At 34.5% G+C, this 23,165-nt stretch overlaps 1 protein-coding gene across 1 annotated transcript in view; it reads right to left on the bottom strand.

Moving 5' to 3' along the window:
• Window positions 1-19,461, bottom strand: part of calcr (calcitonin receptor) — a 75,617-nt gene extending 56,156 nt beyond the window's left edge. The window contains exon 1 of the mRNA XM_051137552.1: window positions 19,040-19,461. The gene's annotated coding sequence lies outside the window, so the exon portion shown is untranslated. The remainder of the gene's footprint in view (window positions 1-19,039) is intronic.
• Between the last annotated feature and the right edge of the window lie 3,704 nt (window positions 19,462-23,165).

Below are 23,165 nucleotides of genomic sequence, written 5' to 3' on the forward strand. Positions count from 1 at the left end.
TATATTATTATCAATATTTAAAACAGTTGAGTACATTTTTTCAGGATTCTTTGAATAGTAAGATCCAAAAATCAGCATTTATCTCAAATAAAAAGCTTTTGTAACATTATACCATTTGTAACACTATACCATTCAAAAGCAATAAAATCCAATATGGAGTCAAAATAATTTTTTTTAATGGGATGAAGTTGGGGGCAAATTCTACTCAGCTGTTTTCAACATAATAATAATTATAATAATAATAATAAATATGCTTTTTAAGCAGCAAATCAGAAAATTAGAATGATTTCTGAAAGATCATGTGACTGGAGTAATGATGCTAAAAATTCTGCTTTGAAATCACAGAATAAATTACATTTTTTTTTAGAGTTTTTTAAAAGTATTTCAGAATTTTACTGTTTTGGCTCAAATAAATGCAGTTTTGGTGAGCAGACGAGACTTCGTAGTTAGATTACATTACATTACATTACCTAAAATGAGTAATCTAGATTATGTTACCAATTACTGTTTTCATCATGTAATCTGTAATCAGTAACAGTGCTACACATTTATTTAATATTGTATAATTAATTAAGCTTATAACTTTGGAGGGTGGTCCCCTCCAAAGTTGGTTCCATTTTAGTTTGCGATTTCACCGTCTTTATCAACATGACCTCAAAACAGTGGTGAAGTAAATTTGCCTCACCACTTCTTATGATTATAGAGTATTATTTTACTGTAATTCTACATCATGTTTCATTAAGTTTAGACCAAACATTTTATATTTATTCTTTGTTTTGAAAACTTTAAATAGGCCTTGTTTATGAAAACTGGCCATTGAAGTTTTTATGAAATTGTATTTCACTATGTTTATAAGTGGGATGTTGAGTATTATTAGCCCAGGTCTGTAAGGTCAGTTGTAGTTTATTTTTATGTATGTATGTATGAATGTATTTATTTATTTTTTAATTCACAAAGTTCAACTTTATTTTATTCTGACAGGTTGAGAAACTCCCTATATGGATGGTCAGTCCATCATAAGGCTCACACATAGATTTTAAAAGGTCATTTGTATTGAATTTTTCTTCCTTGATATCGCATGAGGTAAAAATATTTAGTTTTACTTCAGCATAAAGTGTACCAGAGTTTATCTCCATGTGGCTCAACTTACCCCTCACTGGGAGCAAGTTAAAAAGCCATATTTTAAAAGCAGCTGATTTTAGATCCAACGTTATTATTATCAAGGATACACCATATTCTGAAATGTATGTCTGTATTTAAGTTGTGCTCACTTTAAACACACTACAATTAAAACTGTCTGAACTCACCTATCTATACAGTCTTAAGTGAGCATTGACAAGACACTACTTTCGATATCAAACTTTTGCATGGTATATCTATATAAATACCAGCTAGTACTGTATGTTAAACTTGATTCTTATTCATTTTTTAATTATTATTAATTTAATGCAATAAAACAGAACAGGACTTCCCCCAGGCTTTTTTTTTTAATTCAAACTCAATATGCCCCCAACAGACAATCCTGACCTCTTCAGTGCACTGATATCACGTTCGAGTCAAATGGATGGACGAAATTACGTGATAACCTTGCCGTTTGACTCATATATCTGTGGAGTGTGCAATATGTTAGGTTTGAGAGTGAGAAAACATAGCAGATAAACCAGTGATCCGCCAGCACACGTCGATGAGAGATCTACACTTTATCTCAGCAAAATGGGAAGGTGGCTCATCCTCCTCTTCAATTCATGCCTTTTGACCTTGCTCAGAGAGCCCTTGATTTTTATCTCAATTGCTGTGACCTCTCTGTTCACAGCTGCAAAAAAACAGTGGCAGAGAGAACAGATACGGCTATGGAGCTGTTACTAGGCTGCCCAAATGCCAGCCTGTCAAGGGGGGAAAATAAGAGCGGGCATGGAGCACTTTTGCAGAGTCAGGATAAATTTTAAGGCACTTTTATCCGAGATGGCATACTGTGAGCTCATGCATTTTTCTCTTCCTTAGAAAACATGGGAGTGGGCTTGCCTCCGGTACCATAAACTCCTTTAAACTCTGGGGGAACATAAAGTAGGACTTAAGTTTCTTAGGGCACTGTTTCCTGCAGAGGCAGACATTCTCAGAAGAATATTTCCTATCTCATAGCTCAAAAAAAAAGCAAAGCGAAAAGCAGTCACAGTTTAAACCAGGGCTGTTACTCATACTTGGGTTTGCAGTGTGATTTTGAATGTAATCAACTCTCATCATCCCCATAGGGCTCTTTTTGATACATTTCGTCATAATGTGCTTCCACAAACATTTCACTGCAGAACCAAAAAGGTCACAAAAAGTTTTATTATAAACTGAAAAAGTGACTGAAAATGAATCTTACAAATTTTGTTCACCTTTTTATGGGAGTAAACTGCTCTTTTAACAATATTTATAATATTGCATTAGCTGTTCTAGCTCTTCCCTGATTCTGGGTTCTACCCATTCTGAATTGAGTTAAATCACAAATTATTTACTTAACTTAAAATGTATAAAACTGTTAATCAACAGAATTAAATGTTCATATCAATATCTGAAGGATTAGTTCACTTGCAGAATTAAAATTTCCTGATCATTTATTCACCCCCATGTCATCCAAGATGTTCATGTCTTTCTTTCTTCAGTCAAAAAAAAAAAAAGGTTTTTTGATAATGGACTTTGATGGGGATTTAAGGTCCAAATTGCAGTTTCAGTGCAGCTTCAAAGGGCTCTACATGAACCTAGCTGAGGAATAATGGTCTTATCTAGCGAAACAATCTGTAATTTTAAAAAAAAATGAATTTTTTAAATACTTTTTAACCACAAATGCTCATCTTGCACTAGCTTGACTTCACGCATGACGTAGTTACGTTGAAAAGGTCACACGTGACATAGGTGGACGTTTCGATCCAGTGTTTACAAAGCAAACATGCAAAGAAAGTCAAATGCCCTTCACAAAAAAGGCAAAACAATGATGTTGGGTGTTTTTTTAAAGTTGGAGGAGAAAATGAGATGAAGATTTGGACCTTCAACCCGTTGATTCCCATTGGAGTCCACTATATGGAGAAAAATCCTGGAATGTTTTCCTCAAAAACCTTGAAGAAAGAACATCTTGGATGACATAGGGCTGAGAAAATTTTCAAGAAATTTTTTATTCTGGAAGAGAACTAATCCTTTAAACCCAGCTAATAAAAATATGAATTCTAAGAATGTTTTGCCAACGTTCCCAGCGAGATACGGAAGTTTTGTTATATCTCAGTGCTCTCTGGGTATTCTGAAATGAATGTTTTAAAATGTTTTTTGTTGCTTATACTGTACAGATGGAACATCTCATTTTATCATCTTGCAAACATAATGGGTTACTTTTGAGTGCCCTGAATGTTCTATAACATTTAAGTAGTAATTTAAATTAAAGTTTTGAAACATTTAACTACTTAATAACATTTAAGTAGTAACTTAAGTAGTAAAAAAATGTTACTGTAGATGGACATCTAACTAAAGCATTTCAGAAAAATGCTCAATGATGATATATAAATGTTTTTGGTAACGTTTTAGAACATTTATAAAGACCGGATAACATTCTATTACCATTAATGGAAGAATGTTCATAACTTGCCATAATGCCAAAGTTCTGAGAATGTTCTCTGTTAGCTGGGAATTCATGTTTACACATGGAGTTAAATTTTTCTGTTAGCTGGGAATTCATGTTTACACATGGAGTTAAATTTTTCTGTTAGCTGGGAATTCATGTTTACACATGGAGTTAAATTTTTCTGTTAGCTGGGAATTCATGTTTACACATGGAGTTAAATTTTATGGTGCTGTATGGCAAATGTAAAATCGGTTTTGATGGTTGTTAATTGTTTCAACCATATTTAGAGACACGGGTCCAATATGCACAATCATATATTTTGAAATTATTTAATTATTGGCATTTAATTATAATATTTTGCTTGTTTAATTAGCAAAAATTAATATAATGTTTATATTTTGTCACAAAACTTGTGTTTCAAACATATGGCAGTACGTAGATCTGAAAATAATAAGATCTGCACATGAAAAATAGGCCAAACTGCTCACATGAATTTATTGTCCAGAGGCCACAAATAAAGTGCAAAAATTGCAATGGTGCAAGTGTGCAAAACGTTTTCGGGCTTGACCCTTCATCAGTGCCATGTTTCCAAACATACACCTGCACCAATTTAAAATGCTCATTACTGTAATCCATTGCACTTTTTGCACTTTATTTGTGACTAGGGATGCACCGAAATAAAAATTCTGGGATGAAACCAAAAATGCTTTGTAAGAATTATTTACTATTTTAGTAAATAATATGAAGTAATTTTGTATGATTTTTTAATTTAACTCAATAATTTTAATGATACTAAATTTTAAAAACACCAGCCAATAAAACAACCACACTTTTACAAAAAAATTGGACAGAAAATATAATAATATTAAATATCAATATATTATTTTTATTTAGTTCTATGCAACAGAATCAGATATAACTTTAACTAATTGTCCAAATAATGTGTAGTCCTACAAAGCTATTATTATCATCAGAGCATGTGAGCAGAGCATAGATCAGTGGATGAGAGGGAAGCATCATTTTACCAGTGTTGCCCAGTACAGCATGTTACAGCACAGTAGAGCTACTGCAAACAAGAACAAGTATACTACATTAACATTTCCTGTCAGCGCTTTGTTTGAGCAGACTTTGCTTTTCTTTTGAGCATGAGTGAGTGGAACCAGCGGTACACAAGCGGAACACACATTCATAGTGCTGGGCGATAATTCGAAATCGATAATTATCGCGATATAATTTTCCTCAATAAAACTGTATGAGTTCAATATAATTTTTCTGTGCCAAAAGCAGAACAAAACAGCGCGACTCATTTGAATCGCGCCACACGGACTGTTTATCCACTTGGACCACAGTTCAAACCGCCGCGCTGCGCGAGCTCACTAGAGAAGATGCATTTACTCTGTCACGCGAGCACTAAACAGTGTTGTGAGATCCAGTGTGAAACACTTGAATTCAGCAATGAACACAAATGACTCTGTAATTCAAACTAGTTTAAAGCTGTGTGTAACGAGACAGTTGGAAGGCTTTTCAGTCTATACATCTCCATAATTTACCATGGATTTACTGTAGTAACACTCACTGCACCATGGTATTGTGGCAGCAATGTGGGATATTCACTGAATTTTATTACAGGAGTAATGGTATATAGCTATAGTATGTATGTATTTGTGATTAAGCTATAGCATGTGTGCATTTATACTGAATGGTTTCAGTATACCGTTTTTAATACAAATAGCCTACCTATAAAACCATGTAGTTATATTTTTACCATGGTATTGAGGTACTATTATGTGTGGTTTTAACTGTGTTTATCATTATTTAAAATGTATGCTTGCTACTATGGGTGACCGATGCTTAATTTAAAAAAAAAAAAAAAAAAAAACTGGGTCAGAATAAATTTAACCATATTAAACTGAGGTTGCTACAATTTTTACAGATATTACTGATTGATAATGAACAAAAATTTACCTCCGCATCCTCAAGCTACTATCAAATGTGCATTTCTAAGAGACAAAAAAGTGATATTATTATTATTATTATTATTATTATTATTATCATCATCATCATTATCATTATCAGACAACCCAAACCTGTTTCTTGATTTGAAACAATATAACTCATTAGAACACGCAGAAATTAATTTTTCTATTTAGATATTTATTTTGTTAAGGAAAATTAATGGGCTGGTTTCTTTGACTTTCACTTTGGAGCAAAAATCTGACTTTAAACTTGAAAGAAATTTATCGTGATAATTATCGATATCGACTGATATGAAAAAAATTATGTGTGACCATTTTTTTGCCCATATCGCCCAGCCCTATGTGCAGTGATTTGTTTACTTTTTTTTTTTTTTTTTTTTTTTTTTTCGGCCGAAAATAGTAGAAGCCGAAAATTCGGTGCATCCCTATTTGTAGCCTCTGGGCAATAAATTAATGTAAGCAGTTTGGCTTATTTTTCATGTGCGGATCTTATTTGTTTTTAACACTGTAGAAAGCGAATGTTTTAAATATGAAGCATTATGTGAAGCAATATCCTGTCTATTTAATGAACTGAAATGGAGCCAGTTCTTAAATCCTGATCAATCTGGGAATAATATACATTTTAATTCAGGCACCTGAGATTGGAAAAATGTTGTGAAGATGAGCTCATTTTTCTGAACCTGTTATCACATCTGAACATAGACAACAGTTCACCTGCACTCATTTTTGTCTTGCTGACTTGAGTTCACATTTGATAATTGTAATCAGGAATGTTCGAGCCCCTCTGTAAATGAAGTTGACCCATTTATATTTCTACGCCCCATGTAGCCCCATCTGGCAGACTGTCAAATATTAAGTAACATTTCTCTGTCTGAGACCACTCTTGGTGAGCCGCAGTGCAAACAAAGGAGAATTAAACTTTGATTATCTAAGTGGAGCAATCTCACTTTTCTGACAGTTTTGACATTTTTCACTGACCTTAACAGGTTTCATTCTGATACACTGACTTCTGTTTCTCTGCAGATTTTTGCATAGATATGCACAATACGGTTTTAATAGCAGAAGGAAAGACTGACGCTGCTTTATCTGGCACATCCACTTTCTCCGTTTCTGAGTATTCATTTTCAGTAGTCATTTTCATTCAGTTTCCTAGAATTTTACATTTCAGCCGTCAAGAAAAAGGACAAGTCTTTTTGTTTTCCAGATGTATTTTGTGGAATAACTGGATTCTTATTATTTTGACAGACACCTTGTGTAATTTTTAACACTTTTTCATGATTTTATTTCTAAATGTACAAAAAACGTATATGGAGGAATGAAAGACAAGCTATAACTTTATTACTGTGAAGTTTCAAACATGTTTACTTTAATAGCTTTAGTAACAGCATGAACACTGTCCTGCTCCAGGTGATTAAACTGACTGCAAGATATGTAGAAATATGGAATATGAGCAATACGGATGTGCTCAGCTGTAACTGCAACGTAAATGGTTGGGCTTTACAAACACGGTTGTGAAAGCATTGGCTGAATAAAGACCGTCATTGTGCACACACAGGTACGAAAAACCCAAAGTAATCCCAACGCTAAATCTGTACAGAGGCGTTTAAAAAGTTAAATTGGCAAAGGATACGGTTTGGTTAATGGAACAAACATTACCTCTATAAATCAGATAATGGGGCACGAATGGCAAAATAGCTTTCTGGGAGCAGACAGACAAGGCACATCACAGGCAGTCAATGGAGGCTCTGGGCAGAGATAAATCAAACACAAACTAATGTTCAATGACTCCAAATTTGCTCTGTTTTTCTTATTATTTTCCAAGTATGGAAAATCGTTACATGCAGTGAGGTGAACATTAATAGCTTCACGCAGTATCCAGAAACCATAGTATACCTCCTGCAGGTTTGAAATCTATGTAATCTACAATTACCGGCAAAAATCAAATCGATAGCAGGTCTAATCTTGTTTGTGACTTCATTAAATGTCATGGAGTAAAAGTGCACACACTGTAGGTACAAAACCCTATTTCATATGCTAATTTCTAGGAGGCTGGGAAACAGATAAGAATGGGAAAAAGACAAAAAAAATAGTGACTGTTGGCAAAAATCTATAGGAACTGTGTTCATTATTCCACTGCTTTGCTGGCTCATGTAAATCAGTTTACAAGCAAAGCTTTTACGTTTATAATACATTTAATCAGAGCAGCCAATGCAAATTGGGATTCTTCCATCATAGGGGGTATTTATACTTTTTTTTTGCTCTGATCGGATAAAACTAATGCATCTTGACGTGTGGCCACATACCTGTCCATGAACTATACTCCTCCCAAATGGATGAGACAGATGGACGGAGCAGCCAAAAAAAAGGGTTGCCATATGGGTGGGCCAAAAAAGCTCCAAACAGAACATTTTGCTGTCCAGCACGAGAATCGTCACTGCAATGAACATAGGCGAAATATAAGTCAAAAGGGATTTTTATCTGTTTGCAGAGACATCCCTCATTTAGCAGCAGTCACGCAACATTGGCCCTGTTAACACCTGTTGTTAGCATCAGTCTTGCGTGATACTATCACAAGCGGTCAGGCGAGCCGGAGGCATTTCAAACATGTCGCTTTTTGGAAGGGACTACATACATCATGTTGTGCTTGTACTGTACGTACGAGCTTTCGAAAGGTTTACCTTCAAGATACACATTTAAAACACCGTTTTACAGCAGTGGTTGACTGATGAGTTAGTAGATGGTTCTTTGATGTTGACTAGAACAGATTATTGTTTACACTTCGAAAGTGATGGGATCACATGCATTTTTGAGAACCTCTAAAGGTGGTTTGATCATATGACGTTTTGAATGCTGTTTACCTACATTTATTTAGGGCTGGGTAATAATAACAAATTACCACAATAACATTTTTCATATCAGTTAATATTGAAAATGATCACGACAAGTTTACAATTTTTATTTCTTTCAAGTTTCAAGGCAGATTTTTGCTCCTAAGTCAAAGCTGTAGAAACCAGACCATTAACCGTGGTTTTAACTACTCTTCATGGTCAGAACAAGACACTTCACGTTTTTGAAATCTTTACACTTTTCTAATCATTTTTCCTTAACAAAATGTTAATATATCTTAATATAAATTAATTTCGGCATGTTCTAATGTGTGATTGGCTACAGTGTGTTGCCTGACTACAATATTATTGTTATATTTTTTGTCTCTTAGAAATATACATTTTAAAGTAGCTTGAGCTGAGTAATCAGTAACAAAACGGTAACATCTGTAAAAATGATAACAACCTCATATTTATATGGTGAAATTGTATTATTCTGACTGTTTGTGTTTTATTAAAATTAGCCATTTGTCTTCCATAGTAGCATTCATTAAGATCATGATAGTTAAAGCAGTTAAAACCACACATAGCACCTCAATACCATGGTAAAAATATAACTATATGGTTTCTAGGTATTTGTATGAAAAACAGTAGTCTAAATACATTTAGTATAAATGTATAAATGCTATAGCTTAATCACAAAAAATAAATTCCATTACTAATTTAATCCTTTAACTGTCACTCCCATTTTTAAACACAGACATAAAAATGCACTATCCAGACTTACATTTTTATAATTCATGAATGAAAACATTTTGTAATATGATTTTCATGTACATTTTCCATGGTAATTCAATGTCTGATTTTAAAATGCCTTTCAAAGGATGAATTTTGAGATTTTATGTTTTGAGCTGATATATCATTTCTTATGATTTCTAAAAAAGTGATGAAGAAAGTCTTTTGTGACAAAGGTCAGAACTCATATTATGATGTAGATTATTTTAAGTTGCACTCTTGACATATATTAATCTATTAATTTTCCTACATAATTTGTAACACACAAATATGGCAAAATATCTATTTAGGAGTCATAGACCTTTTCAACGATTAGTTTGTCATGATTAGATTAGGATTTATTTGTAATATGGTGAAGTAAACTTAACTTAGGCGTCCCACAGAGGGGACAGTGACAGTTAAAGGGTTAATGCATAATATGATAAAATAAGATATGAGTAGTGTTACTACAGTATATCCACGGTAAATGATGGTGTTCTGTAGATTGAAAAGCCTTGTGACTGTCTCGTTGTGCACAGTGTTTCTCCTGTTTGTCAGCTGTTTTATTTGAATTTAAACTAGCTTAATTTACAGAGTCATTCAGTTACTTCACACTGGATCTCACACTGTTTAGTGATCACGTGACTGAGCTCTAGTACACTGTGCTTCTCTGCTGCAGTTTGAACTTTGAGCTGAGCAAATAAACAGTCCATGCACTCAAAAAAATGCTGGATTATTTTTTTAACCCAAATACTGGGTTTTGCTTGTTGGGTCATTTTACTGGGTTATTTTAAATATTTTTTAACCAGGTGCTGGGTATTTTTTCTGTAACTCACCTGCTGGGTCATTTTCACTGTCAATACAAATGATGAACCCTCTCTACCCAAGTGCTGGGTCAGTGTAACCCAATGTTGGGTAAACTGTGCCAAACCGGTTAAAACTGTATCCACCTTACTTTTCAACACGGAAGTAAGCCGTTTTCTGTAAATGTGTGAGACTTCTGGTTCATTAGACGCTTAACGAGAAGAAAAAAAAACAGTTTGCAATATCAAGCAGCAAAACAAGCTGTTTTGTACAGTTAAAAATGGCTGGATGCTGATGAGACCTGGAAAAAAATACTGGAAAAACAAGGTGGATACATTTAGCCTATCAGCGGTCATTTTGTGTTCTGTTCTGAGAGAAAACTTGACTGATGGGAAAATTCTTGTTTAATTAAGGTTTGAATTACTGTATAAATAGGGAAACATCTGTAGTGTCTCTTTTGTATGTGTGTGTGTGTGTTTAAAAATACGTCGCAGGTAACGTCTTGGAATACTAGCTTTCGAGAAACACAGAATTCACGAATCTACGCTCAAAGCGAACAACTGTGGAAGTTTCACCATTTTACCTCCCGCCAAACGAATGCGTGACCAGGGTTGAAACACGATGTGATTTTGCAGTTACTTGTAACAAAGTTTCCATGTGCTCCACTTACAGTACAATATGAACGCTATTGATCCAGTGCACTAGCAACACAGTAATTGCACTATACGATTCATACGTATTTTACGGGGTGGCTACTTCATACAAATTTTCAGTGACGGCCAGGTTTAGGGGCGGGGTTAGGTGTAGGGCATTCGTACAAATTCGTACATACATACTGTGCAACTTGTAAAATACGTAAGTTTTAGCTAAAATCGTATGAATCTGTTCGAGTGAGGTCGTATGAATTCATACAAATTAGCCACTTTGTATAATATGTACGAAATGCCGTGAGATGGGGCTTGTCTGACAGACAAGATGGCACGAGGTAAAGCTGTCATTGATGTAGGGCTGGTTATCGAGTTTGATACTTTTTAGGCACCGACCTAAATGCCTTGATACCATAGAGTATCGAAAAACCTCTTGTCGTTAGGTACCAAACTATGATACCTAAGGGTTTCATCTCGTCAACGTCAGTGTGCCAATAAGCCTGCAGCACTAGGTGCAGTGGTGTAGTGCAGGGTACATGCAGGTATATGGCAATACCCACTTCTAAATCCCCTCTGATGCGCATCATTCGGTATTGTCCTGCATTAACCGAAATCATGACAGTCCACCACATGAATAGCTATTTCAATCACATGTGAATAAAAGCAAAAATTCTCTAAAATCACCCAGTAAAGACCGTGACGCTGGCTTCCTTTGAAATAGTGTTGTCAGGATACCAAAATTTTGGTACTTCAATATGATACCTGACTAAAATATCACGATACTACTACTGAACTGATCCCCCCCTTTAAAAAATAAATAAATAATAATAATCACATGCCAGTGCCACTACACAGGATTATGGTAAACAACTACCGAGCCTACAGGTATGTAGAGATCTTTGCTATATTGGTAAGTTAGCTTAAAGGATAAAGCCAGATCTTATTTCATGATATAGTCATTTTATTTCACAACAATTTATATCATTTTTTTTTTATATCATTTTTTATTGTTGTTGAAATAATGTGATCTTGTTAAAATGGATTTCAAAAATTGGTATCGTTCAGGAACCGGTACCAAAGTCAAGGTATCGGTATCGGCATCGATAACGAAAATTTTTGAACAATACCCAGCCCTACATTGATGTAACTTTTCAAAACGTGAATATAAGATAAGTCATAAATATAAGTCATATAATGAATTGGAACAGCTTACTGATAGCAGTTTTCTTCCCACAGATTCCCATTGGCTGATAAATGCTGCTCCTTTCATGCCCTAAAATGTTTACTGAATGTTTTTGAATATTTTATGATCTTGTATATGCTCTTGTCCTATTAAAAAAAATAGCATATTATTTATTTAAAATGAAAAACTATCAATTAGGCTGACTGACCCAGCGATATGTCAAAAAAACAACCCAGCAAAAGGGTTAATGTATAAAACCCAACAAGCTGGGTCAAAATAACCCAACATGTGTTATGTCCAATATTTACCCAGCACTGGGTTGCCAAATAACCAAGAAATGATTGTTTTTAACCCAGCGTTTCTTCAAGCGTGTGGCACTGTTCAAATGAGCAGCGCTGTTTTGTTCAGTTCTTTGCCTTAAACATATCAAACACTTATTGAACTCTTGTTATCGTTTTATCGAGAAAACTTATATCTTGATTATTATCTGTGTTTTGTCGCCCAGCCCTACCTGATCACTAGAGACTGGATAGTGCCCCAACACTAACACAGAATTATTTCCTTGATCTATATTATTAATATGATTTCATACATTTGTCTTAAAACAAAACTTTCTCCTTACTCCTGCAGTAGTTTCAGTTTCTGAGGAAAAGAAGGGTTTCCTAAACCGAAGCATAGTGATTTTAAGCATCTTATTCATACATTTTCATTTAACTTTATACTCTAATAGTTGGACATTTTGATTGTATGCAATATATTGAAAATTATGCAATAAGGTTATAGGCCTATCTACTTTACACAGTCCTGTTTTTATTTTCACCACATGAATTACATAAATCATTTTTCGTTTTTTATCAATAGCCAACTATGAGGTTAAATATAAGCCTGCACAGCTGTGTCTGTCTTTGCCTGCTGAGAAAATGTGCTGCTTGTTCTCCAGAGAGTCTTAACACAACTGGCAGCGACGCAACCGAGGAAGAGTTTTAAACAAAAGGTTGAAGTCTGAATTGCCCCACTTTTAAGAAATTAGTGTGTGAAAAATATACATTTGAACTCAACCATCTGTGCCATAAGCATTTTGAGCTCATCACTGTCAATCCCACACATAATGAATAGGCTTAAATCTATTTTGCCCTGTTTTCTTTAAAAACTGACTAAATGTGTTTTCGTCTGTCGGTTTTCTGATATTCTGTGCAGATTATGTAAAGACAAAAATTCCTATTCAGACACTATAAATACATGTTACTCTGTTTTTCCACACTGAAAATTGAGAAGCCAGGAAAAGTTTTGATCACCACATGAAAAGACTTCCCCTGTCTTGACTCTGTGACTTGGCATTGAAAATGATGCTTGGAAATGTTTGATTCATAGTTTTAAAATACTTGGTGAGCAGTGTCTGGTGCTGTCACCCTCGCTAAACACAATGCTGGAATGAATAAATATAGTAATACATAAATAGAATTGTTGAAATATAAGTAATCCAGTAGCATTTGGATCAGATAATCTTTACTTGGCAGAGGTACCAATGCATAAGGCACTGCTAGGCTGCTATAGTCAAGCTAGATTTAATGTTGACAAAAATATAACTGCTTATGCAAATGATTCAAACTTCTGATAAATTGTACAGAAATGTACAAGCACATTCTTTTTACATATGAGTTTAATAAGCCTACCACAGGGGGTAAAATAACACCCTCAGTGCTGGAATTTTATAAACACTTTGGCAGTGTGCGCACTTGGAGCCTTTTAAGAATATTGGTAAGGATGAAAATACACATAATTGCGGCTTCTGTAAGTGCAATATCTGAACTAGTCATATCCACACAAGTACTCCTGCTAAAAAAGAGATTATACTGATAACATCCCACAAGCGCTGCTTGTTTTATGTCAGAGAAAACCATTTTTAAAATTGCCGGAAGCAGATTTAGTGAAACCATCTGTTTTGTATACATCTGTGAAGGTGCTAACATAAATAGTAGCTTAAAACAAGTTGTAAATATGTTTGAGACACGGAGCACTGAGAAATGTCCTGGGACAGTTCAGAGTTTTCCACACATAAAAAATGATGTATTAAGGAATTCCTTTGGATTTTCACCTACAAAGTGTTTAATCAGTGTTACGACTTCAGCTTTCGAACTGAAAGATATTTTCTGTATGTTAGTTACAAAACATCCTACCATTTTCATTAAAAAATCTATGCAAATTACAAACGTTTATATGATCAGTGGTTGTCCATTTTCTTAAACAAGCTCATTCCTCCACCTGCCTTGACTGTTAATCATTGCTAACCAATTCAACCTTACATAAAAGCTTTATAGAGTCCATTACACAACACATATGGCAGCCTGACAGTATCTCCGCTGAGAATTCAGCCAATTCAATATGCCTGTCCCATATTTTGTCTCATCTAAGACATTACTAATACATTTTACTCCAGGAACCATAGCATTTTTTTTCTTTTTCCAATAGTGTTCAACACGATGAAGATTACTCTAAGCCATAAGTGATAGTTCATCCAAAAATGAATATTTAGTTAATTTACTTACACTTATGTCATTCCAAACCTGACTGACTATAGATATCCAGAGCAGAAGAAGATATTTTGTAGAATGTTTAAAACGTTTTTGTGCATACAACGAAAGTCAGTGGGGTTCAAAACATTTTTTGAGACATTTTTCAGCATCTTTGTTTTTAGTTCTACAAAATAAAGAAAATAATACAGGTTTGGGATAAAATGAGAGTGACTAAATGATCATTTCTCTTAAAAGCCGTGTTGCATTAGTGCCATAACTAAATGCTAATCTAAATTGCTTTTGTATAAGTTCATATGTATATAATTAAATACAAGAACCTGACATGCTGATATTGTATGATGTCCAAACCTTGAAATGAACCTGCTTCTAAAAAACCTGTGACAAACAATCTAACCTTTTTGGGAAAGCAATTAAGATTGTTCTGCGTATTAAATATATTAAGCAAAGCAATCACGAAACGGCATTGACGTAAAGGCAGTGAATTGAGCAGACAGGCCCATGTGATGCCAAACACTCCCATTACACACACACACACAGAGAGAGAGAGAGAAAGAGAGAAAGAGAGAAAGAGGGAAAGAGCGCGCTCCAAACCAACCATGCATTGCCTGCTGTCAACCTCTGCTTGTCTGTCGGCCTGCCTACCTGCCGGTGAGCAGGGAGCCACTCAAGAAAATAGAAAAAACCAAATAGGCTGTAAATGAGAACAGGCAGTACAGACCACCAGAAAGAAATTGAAGTAAGATTGGATTAACAAAATTTAGCACATAACATTGGTGAAGATGTGAGTGAACAAATAGGGTAAATAAATGGCATCAAAACAAATGGGGAAACGGGGAAATGACAGACATAGCTGAGACATAAAGGAAGGTCTTATTGTGAGGCTTAAATTAGAAGCCATTTTGCTTCATCCAACGCATACCATTTCGATTTCTCTTCCTGTGAATAATCTTTGAGGGCCTGGTTCTGAAATACAGAAATTCTCATACAAAAGAAAGAACATTTCTCATTCATGACCAAGTGCTTATTAAAACGAGTGCGTACTCTTCATGGGATGTGCTTCGTTTAGAAATACTAAAATCAGTTCAGTTAAAACAAGCATGATAATTTATATCTGAGTGAAAAAATGAACTCATTACATGAACTCATTAAATGAATTAAATCATTACAAATCGAGCATGTGACATTACTCATGAATACTTATAAGATGATATGTGCTATGAGAACAAGTAACTCAAGAGGCACTGCATTGTGAAATATGATTAAAATAACTCTTTTATTTTAATATATTTATTCATGTGATTTGGTGCATTTCTTTTTATCAATTTTGAAGAAAAAAATATGCCACTTAATATTTTTGGTGGCAAATAAAAATACAGGATTTTTTTTTATTTAGAATTCTTTTGGGTACTTTTTAGGATTTGCTAATGAATAGAAAATTTGGTAACCAGTCTTAAGTCGCTGGAGTATATTTGTAGCAATAGCCAAAAATACATTGTATGGGTCAAAATTATTGATTTTTCTTTTATGGCAAAAAGCATTAGGAAAATAAATAAAGATCATGTTCCATGAAGATATTTTATAAAATTCCTACTGTAAATATTTGAAAACTTAATTTTTGATTAGTAATATACATTGTTAAGAACTTTATTTGGACAACTTTAAAGGCAATTTTCTCAATATTTTGAATTTTTTGCACCCTCAGATTTTAGGTTTTCAAATAGTTGTATCTCGACCAAATATTGTCCTGTCCTAACAAACCATAAATCAATGGAAAGGTTATTTATTCAGCTTTCAGGTGATGTATAAATCTCAATTTTGAAAAATTGACCCTTATGACTGGTTTTGTGATCCAGGGTCACAAATAGCCAAATAGCCAAAAAATACATTATATGGGTCAAAATTATCAATTTTTCTTTTATGACAAAAATCATTAGAACATTAAGTAAATATCATGTTCCATGACGATATTTTGTAAATTTCCTACCATAAATATATCAGCACTCAACTTTTGATTAGTAATATGCAATGCTAAGAACTTAATTTGGACAACTTTAAAGGCAATTTTCCCAATATTTAGATTTTTTTTTATTCCAGATTTTCAAATAGTTGTATCTCGGCCAAAGATTGTCCAATCTTAATAAACCATACATCAACGGAAAGCTTATTTATTAAAATCTCAATTTCTAAAAAATGACCCTTATGACTGGTTTTGTGGTCTAGGGTCACCTGTCTTATTTTGCATGACCATATTTTAGATCCCTTGATCCTACATACCTAAACTTAACAACTACCTTACTAACTATTAATAAGCAGCAAATTAGAAGTTTACTGTGGAAAAACACTTAGTTAATAGTGAATATGTCTTCCCTAGAAGATTTTATTTAAAATAGAAGTATTTATAAAGAAGTACTTTAAATTATAGAAGTATTTTATATTATAGAATTTTATATATGTATTTTATATTATAGAAGTATTTAAGTATTTATCTGAAATAAAATAAAAAACTTTGGTAAAATTATAAATGTCTTTACTGTTACTTTTAATCAATTTAATGCATCCTTTCTGAATAAAAGTATTAATGTCTTAATAAATACATAAATAATCTTACTAACCCTAAATTTTAGTGTATAAATGTTCATAATTCTTTCAAATGTTTAGTATTTAAAATACCCCCAAAAATGGTCCAAAACAGACTTCACAGTCTTCTCTGGACAACTCTAGATGGCTATATAGCACATGATTGTACTTTAGCTCCACCTACTGATTCCTCACACCTCATGTGTAGCCTGTCCAGAACAAGCATGGATGAAAATCTAAGCCTGAGAGTATTGCAAACTTACCCAAATTACATTAAAATCCACCTAACAGAATAACATCAAATCTAAATAGATTACCTAACCGAAAAACTGTAATTAAATTCAGGTACTTGTTTACAGTGAGCTGAATCATCAACTGCCTCCTTATGAAGAATATTAATCTACATCCTACAGGGTGACCGCATTAAAATGCATGCTTTGTATAACAACAACGCACTGCGACTGAATGTTTTTGAAATGAACAAAACTTAATTACAGTTAATGGGCTTAATTTTCAAGCATTGTGCTTATTAAGAGCTGATTAATAAATTATAAAAGGTACTTCATGTTCAAAGGGAAATATATCCAATTACTTCTCTTGTGTATGGAACTATAAAATCCATAATCCGTCTTTACAAATTCAAATCTGCTTGTGGTCAGTATTAATCATTTAAAAAAAACAGTCCAATTATATAACAATGAATGTCACAGTCAAGTAGATCATTACTTTGCTTCTGTACAAAAAGCATGTTAGGTCCATGGCGAGTGTGAGTTTTCTGGTAGATTACCTCCATATCATATTTTAAGCAGTGCAGACATGTAACCATGGCCTGGGACAGTCTGAAACACACTAATGAATAATGCATGAACCATTAGCTGAATTGGGAGCAGAGCTCAACAAGTGAACGTCCATGACCCCATACATGGTCCGAAACTAGTCTTACATTAACACGGTATTTTTAGTCTCTATGGTGATTCACTTTTTTGCCTGCTTTCCTTCTTTTCATGTTTGAGATTAACTTGATCAAAAAGATTAACTGATCAAAAAGGATGTGTTCCCATATGTGAAAGCACACAAGCATTCTTCAAAAGCAGTCGGTATCTAAAATCACAGTCTATTCCTAGCAGTACGTCCCTGCTGTCCGCTCAACTCAAATAATGCATTTTGTACTTTTCGATTACAGGAAAGTCAAAACCTTATCTCTGCAAATAAAAATAAATCTTTTTAAGATACATCACTGCTTTGTGTCGTTGGTGTCTTATTGCTTTTTATTTGATTTAACTTGCATGCATTGTTACTAAAAAGGTAAAATATGTATCTCAACAAACACTTCCTTAAAACAGACCCCTGTTATTTTATAACCAAACTGTAAAACAACATCTGCATTGTTTTGTTTCATCATTTTTCAGATTTCCCAGTTGCAGCTCTTAATCCTATCAGTGGAATATACGGTGGTGACTCCAATTTAATCCTGTTGCCATAAAGGAGATAGAAACCTAGAAACACTGCTTCCTGTATAGGGTTTACATAATGACCCAATGTTCCACACAAATTATGAAACGGTGTGGTTATCATAATCATAATCAAAGGACGTTAAGTAGATCAGTAGTCCAGCGTGGAACTGGAAAACACTGTCAGTTTACGAGGCATCCAGGGTAATATCTGTCACTATCTGACTGTATGCCTCATATTTAAAGTAGATTTATAAAACACAGATGCTGTGGTGTGCACACTTATTATATAATTGCTAAACTAATAAAAGAGCTCAGCTCATGTTTTCAAATGGCTTTAAATTCAGTCAGTATATGCCTTTATGTATTGACAGTAGGAAATTATGAATCTATTTTTTCTGTTCTTATTTATAAAAGGCAAACATGGATGCAGGTTAACACTTGCTATTTATATTGAGTAAATTGAGAAGCTTTTTTAATTTTTATCTCATTTTTTTATTAATAAAAATATTCTATATGTAATAACAAAGCACAACACATACGCAGAAGTCACAAATCATGCAAGATAAAAAGAAACTGCGAGATTTAGGCTAGGCACATATGCAAAACATGCAGGTAACACAGCAATATAGCGCCACAGTGTTTATTCCATAATAGTAAAATAATAAAATCTTACCGTTTTGTGGATGAGAATGTAAATCCTGCGCGTACTTCACTTTCTCACACTGGGCTTCTCAAACTGAATTCCATCGTCTGGGACTGTAATAAGTGATGCTTTTACTGCATCTTGTGTTTTATCTCCGACTGGGGAGAATATCCACTCGTTAAAAAGACGTGTAATCAAAAACGTCACTGTTTTACATATTTTTTTATGAGCGGAGACGTTGTTTCAGTTCAGCAGCCGGTAATCCAAGTGCATCTAACTGCCGCTCATATCTCGCCGAGCATGTGGAGCGTGTGGGCTCCTCCTTGAATCACTGACAGCGGACTCCATCTCGCTCCAAGGCACATTCAGGTTGTGTTTCAAAACATAGTGAGCTGCCTTCCTAGACAGCCTCGCAGAAGCATTCCCAAAATAGGCTGTCTAGATATACAGCTTGTTTCGAGAATATATTAGCATGACATTAGGCAGTGTGAGAATAATTTTCTGTTGAGGTTTCACCTGGTAAACCATCATTTGCATGTTGGCACTATATATATTTATGATTTTAAAAAAACATGTAAACACAATAACGATGAACTTAGGTTTTGTGTTTGGAAGTTTAAAAACTAAGCCTGACAGAAAGCGCTGTTGCTATGGTGACTTCCCGAACGACTTCGTTTCTATTTAGCTCATGGTGGACTATTTTTGTGGTTTGTGAAACTTAGTTACTTGAAACAAAATATAGCTTATACTTATTTAAAAGGAAGAAATATCCTTTAAGACTTCCCCGAAACCAATACTGCTACACGTCAATACCTTTAACTGTGCATTTAATATATTGTGTTTATTATTTAACTGTAAACAGTTATTAATATAACTGAGGTTAGATATAGTTGTTAATTTCGCTGGAGTTTCTTTATTAGTTATATATATATATTATTAGTAGTAGTAGTAGTAGTAGTAGTAGTAGTAGTTTTACCTCATCTGCTCTTCAAATGCCGATTTGTTGAAACCTGCCGACTGACAGTCCCACGTAAAACATAAAAGGACAGTTTTAGACACCGATTAGTAGAATGAAGTGGCTGTTTGCATTGAACAGTTTCCGAAACGCGTTTTTAAAAGTTTTATCCACCTATATTTTCCGTAAGAGCGGGCGTGGGCATTTGGAAATTTAATGGGTTCATTGGCTTCAGGTGTCATTCGCTTCCAGCTATTTTTAGCTCTACAAAACAGCTTGTTTTGCTACTTGATATACTGCAAAATGGCGTGTCTTACCATATTATTTTAACGTATCATCTTAATTATGAGTACACTGGTTTGTAGTGCAAACAGTTTTACCGGTTACTCCGCTGTTCTTCTCCATATTTCTCTACACCCTGGTGAAAAAACCAGCATATGCTGGTTAGGTATGTTTTGGTGCTGGTTTATGCTGGTCCTTTGCTGGTTTATGCTGGTCCTTGACCAGCAACATGACCAGCATAAACCAGCAAAGGACCAGCTTAAACCAGCATCAAAACATACCTAACCAGCATATGCTGGTTTTTTCACCAGGGCAGCGGCAAATGAACTGGAAGTCTCGCACATTCACAGAAAACGGTTTACTTCCATGTTGAAAAATAAGGTGGATAAATGTTGAAAAAGCAAAGAGACGCAGTGCAAAAAGTCAAACATTAATACAATGACAATATGAATTGGAAAGGGTTGTAATAAATATTTGCATATGTTACATGTGGTTTATTGAGGTCATTGACTTACAGCAGTGAGCAAACATTCTTCAGTCATCTTAGAATCTCTGGAACTCCTAAAAAATAAATAATGCAGCTAAAAGTTTAAAATACATAAATAAACATGACAAAAATAGGAGAGTTTAAGCTAAAGTTCCCCTTGGGAAAAAGGCACTTTTGATTTTTTGCTTTCTCCCACAATGCTATAACAAAAAGCACCAGCACAGCATTTTCTTGAACAGCCATATTGCGATTTCCTGATGCAAGTTTTATCCACCTATATTTTCCGTAAGAACAGGCACGGGCATTTGTAAATGTAATGGTTCTGGCTTCCTTGCGTCCAGCTATTTTTAGCTGTACAAAACAACTAATTTTGCTGCTTGATATTGCAAACATGCGTGTCTTACCATATTATTTTAACATATTATCTTAATTATGAACACACTGGTGTGTAGTGCAAACAGTTCTACCGTTTAATGCACTGTTAGTCTTCTCCATATTTCTCTACAGCAGCTAATGAACAAGAAGTCTCGCACATTCACAGAGAACGGCTTACTTCCATGTTGAAAAATAAGTCAGACATATCTGTCTAGCACAGGTAACACCCAATAACTTGCATTATATCCAGTCTACGTGTAGGCAATTAATACAATAACAATATGAATTGGAAAGGGTTGTAATAAATATTTGCATATGCTACATGTTGTTTATTGAGTTCGGTGACCAACGAAATGGGATCCCAATTTGTTGGTCACCGATGTGGTGTCTCCGTTCCCTCCTTCAGGAAACGAGGGTCACATACGTAACCGAGGCGTTCATTGACTTACAACAGTGAGCGAACATTCTTCAATCATCTTAGAATCTCTGGAACTCCTAAAACATAAATAATGCATCTAAAAGTTTAAAACACATAAATAAACATGACAAAAATAGGAGAGTTTAAGCTAAAGTTCCTTTTGGGAAAAAGACACTTTTGATTTTTTTGCTTTCTCACACAACACTATAACAAAAAGCACCAGCACAGCATTTTTTTTGAACAGCCACATTGTGATTTCCTGATGCGAGTTTTATCTATATTTTCCGTAAGAACGGGCGCGGGCATTTGTAAATGTAATGGGTCTGGCTTCCGGTGTCATGCGTCCAGCTATTTTTAATTGTACAAAACAGCAAATTTTGCTGCTTGATATTGCAAACTTGCGTGTCTTACCATATTAGTTTAACGTATTATCTTAATTATGAACAGACTGGTTTGTAGTGTAAACAGTTTTACCTTTTACTGCACTGTTAGTCTTCTCAGTATTTCCCTACAGCGGCTAATGAACGAGAAGTCTCGCACATTCACAGAAAACTGCTTAGTTCTGCATTGAAAAATGTGGATATATGCTGAAAAAGCAAGGAGACGTGGTGCAACAGTCAGAAATGTCTGTTTAGCACAGGTAACGCCCAATAATTGCACCCTGATTACAGTATTATATACAATCTACATGTAGGCAATTAATACAATAACAATATGAATGGAAAGGGTTGTAACAAATATTTGCATATTGAGTTACAAGAGTGAGCAAACATTTTTCAATCATCCTAGAATCTCTGGAACTCCTAAAGAATAAATAATGCATCGAAAAGTTTAAAACACATAAATAAACATGGCAAAAACAGCAGCTTTTAAGCTAAAGGTCCCCTTGGGAAAAGGAGCTTTTGATTTTTTGCTTTCTTCCACAACACTATAACAAAAAAACACCAGCATATTCAGCCACATTGCGATTCCTGATCCTTGAGCTCATTCTGTGCAATAACAAAAGGTTCGTAATTTTGAGGAAGTAAATCTAACTTTCGAAACACATTAAAATGTGATCATTTAAATGCCACTTATAATAAGTTTTATAAAAAAAGTGTTGTAAAATTGTAATTATAATCATTGCTTGAAGTGAAAAAAGAAGTGCCGGTACTCCACGCCCCAATTAACACGCTGACGCTTTGACTCTGAGTACTGGCAACATGTCAGAGGTGCCGGTACGCACAAAAAAGTGCCAGTACGCAAAACGCTAAAATACAGATGTGCCAGTACGTACGGGACACTTCAAGCACTGATTATAATAAGTATTTTAAGACAAAATGCTTGTTTATGAGTTTATGCTGGTTTTAATTTTAGGTGATTAAATCAGTAGTTTCACAGTAACTCTTCAATAAGCACAGCAATTGTTGCTGGAGCTAAATACTGTCCTTGAAAAGGATGTGGTCATAAAGGCCACCCAAATCACTGAGCTTGCACAACAGGAAAACGCAGAATGTCAGTGCTGCAATTAATTGTTTTTCTAAAGTGAGGAGAATGGATTTGTTACAGAGAAAGTAGTCCCATATTGACTGCTCCAATTACAATGGAGATTCTTACATGAAGTATGCTCGTACTAACACAAGCTGCCAGATTAGTTAGT

The sequence above is a fragment of the Labeo rohita genome, chromosome 19 (assembly GCF_022985175.1).
Source record: "Labeo rohita strain BAU-BD-2019 chromosome 19, IGBB_LRoh.1.0, whole genome shotgun sequence".
NCBI lineage: Eukaryota > Metazoa > Chordata > Actinopteri > Cypriniformes > Cyprinidae > Labeo > Labeo rohita.